Raw genomic sequence first — 11,622 nt, forward strand, 5'->3', positions numbered from 1 at the left:
TCAGGGTTACGGCATCTGAATATAAAATTGAATACGTTTAATGTGATTGTACCACTGTTTCATTTACTGATATGGCAGATTATAAAGCATGGTCTGGTCTAGTCTCTGCACACTGTAGTAGTCAACAAACTGGTCATTAAATTCAGTATTTACTATTGGTCAAACCAAATATTATTAAGTTTAACAAACTAAAGAATATAACTAATGTTAAAACACAAATGAAAATGTATTCTTTTATCAGAATAATCAATAAAATGATATGTCCTCATTGAAATAAAATAAAAATGTTTTGTTGTGAATCAGTGCTTTGTATCAACTACGAACACTACTTTAATTGTATATATTATATTGTAAATGTATTTTTCTCTATACATCGTTTACACACTGTCAGAATAATCAATAAAATGATCTGTCCTCTTTGATCAAAAAGGAAAATGTTTTGTTGTGAATCAGTGTTTTGTATCAACTACGAATACTACTTTAATTGTATATGCTATATTCTATTTTCTTTCTCTACACATCGTATCCGTATGTGAAAAAAATAAAATGAATTTAAATTTGAGGTCATATTTTCTAAACATACCAAACAAATGTCCGTTGGTCACTGAAAAATAACTGCATTAAGTAACGTAATTGGGTGTAGATATAAGTTTTAATATTACATTACAGTAAAACCTGGCCATACCGACAACTGACTTCGACGATGTGCTGTTGTAGCCGACCATATATATATATAAGAACGGCGATGTGCTCCTCTGTCATTGCCGACAATGCCTTTACCGACACACTGTCATATCGAACACTAACTTTACTAACACACTGTCATATCGACACTGACTTTACCGACACACTTTACCGACATATTGTCAACCTGACACTGACTTTACCGACACACTGTCATATCAGACACTGACTGTACTGACCTTCTCTCATATCAGACAATGACGATACCGACACACTGTCATATCCGACACTGACTTTACCGGCACCTTGCCATATCTGACACTGACTTTACTGACACACTGTCATATCTGACACTGACTTTACCGACACACTGTCATATCTGACACTGACTTTACCGACACACTATCATATCAGGCACTGATTTTACCGACAAACTGTCATAACTAACACTGACTTTACCGACACACAGTCATATCCGACACTGACAGTACCGACACGCTGTCATATCCGACACTGACTTTACCGACACGCTGTCATATCTGACACTGACTTTACCGACACACTGTCATATCTGGCACTGACTTTACCAACACACTGTCATATCCGACACATTGACTTTACTGACACACTGTCATATCCGACACTGACTTTACCGACACACTGTCATATCCGACACTGACTTTACTGACACACTGTCATATCTGACACTGACTTTACCGACACACTGTCATATCTGACACTGACTTTACCGACACACTGTCATATCCGACACTGACTTTACCGACACACTGTCATATCTGACACTGACTTTACCGACACACTGTCATATCTGACACTGACTTTACCGACACACTGTCATATCTGACACTGACTTTACCGACACACTGTCATATCTGACACTGTCTTAACCGACACACTGTCATATCTGACACTGACTTTACCGACACACTGTCATATCTGACACTGACTTTACCGACACACTGTCATATCTGACACTGACTTTACCGACACGCTGTCATATCGGACACTTACTTCACCGAAACGCTGTCATATCGACACTGACTTTACCGACACGCTGTCATATCTGACACTAACTTTACCGACACACTGTCATACCTGACGTTGACTTTACCGACACACTGTCATATCTGACCCTGACTTTACCGACACACTGTCATATCAGGCACTGATTTTACCGACACACTGTCATATCAGACACTGACTTTGCCGACAAACTGTCATATCAGGCACTGATTTTACCGACACACTGTCATATCAGACACTGACTTTGCCGACAAACTGTCATATCCGACACTGACAGTACCGACACACTGTCATATCTGACACTGACTTTACCGACACACTGTCATATCTGACACTGACTTTACCGACACACTGTCATATCAGGCACTGATTTTACCGACACACTGTCATAACTAACACTGACTTTACCGACACACTGTCATATCAGGCACTGATTTTACCGACACACTGTCATAACTAACACTGATTTTACCGACACACTGTCATATCCGACACTGACTTTACCGACACACTGTCATATCCGAAACTAACTTTTGCCGACACACTGTCATACCTGACACTGACTTTACCGACACACTGTCATATCTGACACTGACTTTACCGACACACTGTCATATCCGTAACTGACTTTATCGACAAACTGTCATACCTGACACTGACTTTACCGACACGCTGTCATATCGACACTGACTTTACCGACACACTGTAATATCTGACACTGACTCTAAAGACACACTGTCATATCTGACACTGACTTTACTAACACACTGTCATATATGACACTAACTTTACCGACACACTGTCATATCGACACTGACTTTACTAACACACTGTCATACCTGCAACTGATTTTACCGACACACTGTCATATCTGACGCTGACTTTACCGACACACTGTCATATCTGACACTGACTTTACTAACACACTGTCATACCTGCAACTGACTTTACCGACACACTGTCATATCTGACGCTGACTTTACCGACACACTGTCATATCGGACACTGACTTTACCGACACACTGTCATATCTGACACTGACTTTACTGACACACTGTCATATCTGACACTGACTTTACTAACACACTGTCATACCTGCAACTGACTTTACCGACACACTGTCATATCAGACAAGGGCTTTACAGACACACTGTCATATCTGACAATGACTTTACTGACACGCTGTCATACCTGACACTGACTTTACAGACACACTGTCATATCTGACTCTGACTTTACCGACACACTGTCATATCTGACTCTGACTTTACCGACACACTGTCATATCTGACACTGACTTTACTGACACGCTGTCATACCTGACACTGACTTAACTGACACACTGTCATATCAGACAAGGGCTTTACAGACACACTGTCATACCTGGCACTGACATTACCGACATATTGTCATATCAGACACTGACTGTACTGACCTTCTCTCATATCAGACAATGACGATACCGACACACTGTCATATCCGACACTGACTTTACCGGCACCTTGCCATATCTGACACTGACTTTACCGACACACTGTCATATCTGACACTGACTTTACAGACACACTGTCATATCTGACACTGACTTTACCGACACACTGTCATATCAGGCAATGATTTTACCGACACACTGTCATATCCTACACTGAATTTGCCGACACACTGTCATATCCGACACTGACAGTACCGACACACAGTCATATCCGACACTGACTTTTGCCGACACACTGTCATAACTAACACTGACTTTACCGACACACAGTCATATCCGACACTGACTTTGCCGACAAACTGTCATATCCGACACTGACAGTACCGACACGCTGTCATATCTGACACTGACTTTACAGACACACTGTCATATCTGACACTGACTTTACCGACACACTGTCATATCAGGCACTGATTTTACCGACACACTGTCATAACTAACACTGACTTTACCGACACACAGTCATATCCGACACTGACGTTACCGACACACTGTCATATCCGACACTGACTTTTGCCGACACACTGTCATACCTGACACTGACTTTACCGACACACTGTCATATCTGACAATGACTTTACCGACACACTGTCGTATCTGATACTGACTTTACCGACACACTGTCATATCGACACTGACTTTACCGACATCCTGTCATATCGTCACTGACTTTACCGACACACTGTCATATCTGACACTGACTCTAAAGACACACTGTCATATCTGACACTTACTTTACTAACACACTGTCATATCTGACACTAACTTTACCGACACACTGTCATACCTGACACTGACTTTTGCCGACACACTATCATATCCGACACTGACAGTACCGACACGCTGTCATACCTGACACTGACTTTACCGACACACTGTCATATCGGACACTAACTTTACCGACACACTGTCATATCTGACACTGACTCTACAGACACACTGTCATATCTGACACTGACTTTACTAACACACTGTCATATCTGACACTGACTTTGCCGACACGCTGTCATATCGACACTGACATAACCGACACACTGTCATATCGGACACTAACTTTACCAACACACTGTCATATCTGACGCTGACTTTACCGACACACTGTCATATCGGACACTGACTTTACCGACACACTGTCATATCTGACACTGACTTTACCGACACACTGTCATATCGGACACTGACTTTACCGACACACTGTCATATCAGATACTGACTTTACTGACACACTGTCATACCTGACACTGACTTTACCGACACACTGTCATACCTGACACTGACTTTACCGACACACTGTCATATCTGACACTGACTTTACCGACACACTGTCATATCTGACACTGACTTTACCGACACACTGTCATATCAGGCACTGATTTTACCGACACACTGTCATATCCGACACTGACAGTACCGACGCACTGTCATATCTGACACTGACTTTACCGACACACTGTCATATCCGTAACTGACTTTATCGACAAACTGTCATACCTGACACTGACTTTACCGACACACTGTCATATCCGACACTGACAGTACCGACACGCTGTCATATCTGACAATGACTTTACCGACACACTGTCATATCTGACACTGACTTTACCGACACACTGTCAAATCTGACACTGACTTTACCGACACGCTCTCATATCGACACTGACTTTACCGACACACTGTAATATCTGACACTGACTCTAAAGAAACACTGTCATATCTGACACTGACTTTACTAACACACTGTCATATATGACACTAACTTTACCGACACACTGTCATACCTGACACTGACTTTACTGACACACTGTCATACCTGGCACTGACTTTACCGACATATTGTCAACCTGACACTGACTTTACCGACACACTGTCATATCAGACACTGACTGTACTGACCTTCTCTCATATCAGACAATGACGATACCGACACACTGTCATATCCGACACTGACTTTACCGGCACCTTGCCATATCTGACACTGACTTTACTGACACACTGTCATATCTGACACTGACTTTACTGACACACTGTCATACCTGACACTGACTTTACCGATACACTGTCATATCTGACACTGACTTTACCGACACACTGTCATATCTGACACTGACTTTACCGACACACTGTCATATCTGACACTGACTTTACCGACACATTGTCATATCCGACACTGACTTTACCGACACACTGTCATATCTGACACTGACTTTACCGACACACTGTCATACCTGACACTGACTTTACTGACACACTGTCATATCTGACACTGACTTTACCGACACACTGTCATATCGGACACTGACTCTAAAGAAACACTGTCATATCTGACACTGACTTTACTAACACACTGTCATATATGACACTAACTTTACCGACACACTGTCATACCTGACACTGACTTTACTGACACACTGTCATACCTGGCACTGACTTTACCGACATATTGTCAACCTGACACTGACTTTACCGACACACTGTCATATCAGACACTGACTGTACTGACCTTCTCTCATATCAGACAATGACGATACCGACACACTGTCATATCCGACACGGACTTTACCGGCACCTTGCCATATCTGACACTGACTTTACTGACACACTGTCATATCTGACACTGACTTTACCGACACACTGTCATATCTGACACTGACTTTACCGACACACTATCATATCAGGCACTGATTTTACCGACAAACTGTCATAACTAACACTGACTTTACCGACACACAGTCATATCCGACACTGACAGTACCGACAAACTGTCATATCCGACACTGACAGTACCGACACGCTGTCATATCTGACACTGACTTTACCGACACACTGTCATATCTGGCACTGACTTTATCGTCACACTGTCATATCCGACACATTGATTTTACTGACACACTGTCATATCGGACACTGACTTTACCGACACACTGTCATATCGGACACTGACTTTACTGACACACTGTCATATCTGACACTGACTTTACCGACACACTGTCATATCAGGCACTGATTTTACCGACACACTGTCATATCCGACACTGACAGTACCGACGCACTGTCATATCTGACACTGACTTTACCGACACACTGTCATATCCGTAACTGACTTTATCGACAAACTGTCATACCTGACACTGACTTTACCGACACACTGTCATATCCGACACTGACAGTACCGACACGCTGTCATATCTGACAATGACTTTACCGACACACTGTCATATCTGACACTGACTTTACCGACACACTGTCAAATCTGACACTGACTTTACCGACACGCTCTCATATCGACACTGACTTTACCGACACACTGTAATATCTGACACTGACTCTAAAGAAACACTGTCATATCTGACACTGACTTTACTAACACACTGTCATATATGACACTAACTTTACCGACACACTGTCATACCTGACACTGACTTTACTGACACACTGTCATACCTGGCACTGACTTTACCGACATATTGTCAACCTGACACTGACTTTACCGACACACTGTCATATCAGACACTGACTGTACTGACCTTCTCTCATATCAGACAATGACGATACCGACACACTGTCATATCCGACACTGACTTTACCGGCACCTTGCCATATCTGACACTGACTTTACTGACACACTGTCATATCTGACACTGACTTTACTGACACACTGTCATACCTGACACTGACTTTACCGATACACTGTCATATCTGACACTGACTTTACCGACACACTGTCATATCTGACACTGACTTTACCGACACACTGTCATATCTGACACTGACTTTACCGACACATTGTCATATCTGACACTGACTTTACCGACACACTATCATATCAGGCACTGATTTTACCGACAAACTGTCATAACTAACACTGACTTTACCGACACACAGTCATATCCGACACTGACAGTACCGACAAACTGTCATATCCGACACTGACAGTACCGACACGCTGTCATATCTGACACTGACTTTACCGACACACTGTCATATCTGGCACTGACTTTATCGTCACACTGTCATATCCGACACATTGATTTTACTGACACACTCTCATATCGGACACTGACTTTACCGACACACTGTCATATCGGACACTGACTTTACTGACACACTGTCATATCTGACACTGACTTTACCGACACACTGTCATATCTGACACTGACTTTACCGACACATTGTCATATCCGACACTGACTTTACCGACACACTGTCATATCTGACACTGACTTTACCGACACACTGTCATATCTGACACTGGCTTAACCGACACACTTTCATATCTGACACTGACTTTACAGACACACTGTCATATCTGACACTGACTTTACCGACACACTGTCATATCTGACACTGACTTTACCGACACACTGTCATATCTGACACTGACTTTACCGACACACTGTCATATCTGACACTGACTTTACCGACACACTGTCATATCGGACACTTACTTCACCGAAACGCTGTCATATCGACACTGACTTTACCGACACGCTGTCATATCAGACACTGACTTTGCCGACAAACTGTCATATCAGGCACTGATTTTACCGACACACTGTCATATCAGACACTGACTTTGCCGACAAACTGTCATATCCGACACTGACAGTACCGACACACTGTCATATCTGACACTGACTTTACCGACACACTGTCATATCTGACACTGACTTTACCGACACACTGTCATATCAGGCACTGATTTTACCGACACACTGTCATAACTAACACTGACTTTACCGACACACTGTCATATCAGGCACTGATTTTACCGACACACTGTCATAACTAACACTGATTTTACCGACACACTGTCATAACTAACACTGACTTTACCGACACACAGTCATATCCGACACTGACTTTACCGACACACTGTCATATCTGAAACTAACTTTTGCCGACACACTGTCATACCTGACACTGACTTTACCGACACACTGTCATATCTGACACTGACTTTACCGACACACTGTCATATCCGTAACTGACTTTATCGACAAACTGTCATACCTGACACTGACTTTACCGACACGCTGTCATATCGACACTGACTTTACCGACACACTGTAATATCTGACACTGACTCTAAAGACACACTGTGATATCTGACACTGACTTTACTAACACACTGTCATATATGACACTAACTTTACCGACACACTGTCATATCGACACTGACTTTACTAACACACTGTCATACCTGCAACTGACTTTACCGACACACTGTCATATCTGACGCTGACTTTACCGACACACTGTCATATCTGACACTGACTTTACTAACACACTGTCATACCTGCAACTGACTTTACCGACACACTGTCATATCTGACGCTGACTTTACCGACACACTGTCATATCGGACACTGACTTTACCGACACACTGTCATATCTGACACTGACTTTACTGACACACTGTCATATCTGACACTGACTTTACTAACACACTGTCATACCTGCAACTGACTTTACCGACACACTGTCATATCTGACGCTGACTTTACCGACACACTGTCATATCTGACACTGACTTTACTAACACACTGTCATATCAGACAAAGGCTTTACAGACACACTGTCATACCTGGCACTGACTTTACCGACACACTGTCATATCTGACACTAACTTTACCGACACACTGTCATATCTGACACTGACTTTACCAACACACTATCATATCAGACACTGACTTTACCAACACACTGTCATATCTGACACTAACTTTACCGACACACTGTCATATCTGACACTGACTTTACCAACACACTGTCATATCTGACACTGACTTTACCAACACACTGTCATATCAGACACTGACTTTACAGACACACTGTCATATCTGACACTGACTTAACTGACACACTGTCATATCAGACAAGGGCTTTACAGACACACTGTCATATCTGACTCTGACTTTACCGACACACTGTCATATCTGACACTGACTTTACTGACACGCTGTCATACCTGACACTGACTTAACTGACACACTGTCATACCTGCAACTGACTTTACAGACACACTGTCATATCAGACAAGGGCTTTACAGACACACTGTCATACCTGGCACTGACTTTACCGACATATTGTCATATCAGACACTGACTGTACTGACCTTCTCTCATATCAGACAATGACGATACCGACACACTGTCATATCCGACACTGACTTTACCGGCACCTTGCCATATCTGACACTGACTTTACTGACACACTGTCATATCTGCAACTGACTTTACCGACACACTGTCATATCTGACGCTGACTTTACCGACAAACTGTCATATCTGACACTTACTTTACCGACACACTGTCATATCAGGCAATGATTTTACCGACACACTGTCATAACTAAAACTGACTTTACCGACACACAGTCATATCCGACACTGACTTTGCCGACAAACTGTCATATCCGACACTGACAGTACCGACACGCTGTCATATCTGACACTGACTTTACAGACACACTGTCATATCTGACACTGACTTTACAGACACACTGTCATATCAGGCACTGATTTTACCGACACACTGTCATAACTAACACTGACTTTACCGACACACAGTCATATCCGACACTGACGTTACCGACACACTGTCATATCCGACACTGACTTTTGCCGACACACTGTCATACCTGACACTGACTTTACCGACACACTGTCATATCTGACAATGACTTTACCGACACACTGTCGTATCTGATACTGACTTTACCGACACACTGTCATATCGACACTGACTTTACCGACATCCTGTCATATCGTCACTGACTTTACCGACACACTGTCATATCTGACACTGACTCTAAAGACACACTGTCATATCTGACACTTACTTTACTAACACACTGTCATATCTGACACTAACTTTACCGACACACTGTCATACCTGACACTGACTTTTGCCGACACACTATCATATCCGACACTGACAGTACCGACACGCTGTCATACCTGACGCTGACTTTACCGACACACTGTCATATCGGACACTAACTTTACCGACACACTGTCATATCTGACACTGACTCTACAGACACACTGTCATATCTGACACTGACTTTACTAACACACTGTCATATCTGACACTGACTTTGCCGACACGCTGTCATATCGACACTGACATAACCGACACACTGTCATATCGGACACTAACTTTACCAACACACTGTCATATCTGACGCTGACTTTACCGACACACTGTCATATCTGACACTGACTTTACCGACACACTGTCATATCTGACACTGACTTTACCGACACACTGTCATATCGGACACTGACTTTACCGACGCACTGTCATATCGGACACTGACTTTACTGACACACTGTCATACCTGACACTGACTTTACCGACACACTGTCATACCTGACAGTGACTTTACCGACACACTGTCATATCTGACACTGACTTTACCGACACACTGTCATATCTGACACTGACTTTACCGACACACTGTCATATCAGGCACTGATTTTACCGACACACTGTCATATCCGACACTGACAGTACCGACGCACTGTCATATCTGACACTGACTTTATCGACAAACTGTCATACCTGACACTGACTTTACCGACACACTGTCATATCCGACACTGACAGTACCGACACGCTGTCATATCTGACAATGACTTTACCGACACACTGTCATATCTGACACTGACTTTACCGACACACTGTCAAATCTGACACTGACTTTACCGACACGCTCTCATATCGACACTGACTTTACCGACACACTGTAATATCTGACACTGACTCTAAAGAAACACTGTCATATCTGACACTGACTTTACTAACACACTGTCATATATGACACTAACTTTACCGACACACTGTCATACCTGACACTGACTTTACTGACACACTGTCATACCTGGCACTGACTTTACCGACATATTGTCAACCTGACACTGACTTTACCGACACACTGTCATATCAGACACTGACTGTACTGACCTTCTCTCATATCAGACAATGACGATACCGACACACTGTCATATCTGACACTGACTTTACCGACACACTGTCATATCTGACACTGACTTTACCGACACACTATCATATCAGGCACTGATTTTACCGACAAACTGTCATAACTAACACTGACTTTACCGACACACAGTCATATCCGACACTGACTTTGCCGACAAACTGTCATATCCGACACTGACAGTACCGACACGCTGTCATATCTGACACTGACTTTACCGACACACTGTCATATCTGACACTGACTTTACCGACACACTGTCATATCTGGCACTGACTTTATCGTCACACTGTCATATCCGACACATTGATTTTACTGACACACTGTCATATCGGCCACTGACTTTACCGACACACTGTCATATCGGACACTGACTTTACTGACACACTGTCATATCTG

This window comes from Pecten maximus, chromosome 13, assembly GCF_902652985.1.
Source record: "Pecten maximus chromosome 13, xPecMax1.1, whole genome shotgun sequence".
Lineage (NCBI taxonomy): Eukaryota > Metazoa > Mollusca > Bivalvia > Pectinida > Pectinidae > Pecten > Pecten maximus.